The sequence below is a fragment of the Seriola lalandi genome, unplaced genomic scaffold, assembly GCF_002814215.2.
Source record: "Seriola lalandi dorsalis isolate HSWRI2012SDOR001 ecotype SW California unplaced genomic scaffold, Sedor1 jcf7180002054956, whole genome shotgun sequence".
Taxonomy (NCBI): domain Eukaryota; kingdom Metazoa; phylum Chordata; class Actinopteri; order Carangiformes; family Carangidae; genus Seriola; species Seriola lalandi.
In genome coordinates, this window is record NW_019525507.1 from 2,549,453 (window position 1) to 2,550,129 (window position 677).

A 677-nucleotide genomic window follows, 5' to 3' on the forward strand; every position below is an offset into this window, starting at 1 on the left:
TCAAAACTGACTGATTGTTTAAAACAGTTTTACATCATCAGAACCTCTTTGGACACATTTGCATTTCCACTTTCGTTTTCCATCAGGAAATAAGTATAAATCATGGGTGAGAACTTGTTCTACAACCTTCAGCTGACACATGGTTGGGGTTTTAAATACCTGGTGATTAGACCAAAACAAAATGCAGCCAAACCGGGTCTTTTCCAGCAGCAATAAGCAGCATTTATAAAAAAACAAAAGTGGTTCCACACATCAAAATTGATAATTAAAAACTGGACGCTACAGTCACTCCTGAAACTGACTGACAGGCCTTTCAATGCATTTAAACTCATTTTCATTTCACACAGTCCTGCTGTTCCTAAATCTGTTTCTCTGCAAATCCTGTGACCCAAAGTTTGGAGAAAAATAAAGAGACAAAACAACATGTCTCTGCTCAGTGAAGTTTTTGGGGTTTACTAGAACTTTACTTAGTCATCATCCTGAACCAGATCATCAGATCAGATCATCCTGAACCAGACCAGAGCTGACGTCCCCTCCTCAGTCTCAGAGGGGTGGAGGCAGCAGGTGAAGGGTGAGTCAGAGTCAGGCAGCCTCATGCTGCAGAACTTATCTCCACATCATGAGGGAACATACACCTGTGAACTGAGTGATGCTGAGGAGACACTGACGACCAACAC

General features: G+C 41.9%; 1 protein-coding gene across 1 annotated transcript in view; it reads left to right on the top strand.

The window, feature by feature from the left end:
• LOC111645776 (uncharacterized) overlaps positions 1-677 on the top strand; it is a gene marked incomplete at its 3' end in the record, with an annotated part of 39,201 nt that overhangs the window by 22,904 nt on the left and 15,620 nt on the right. The gene's annotated exons all lie outside the window — the stretch shown is intronic.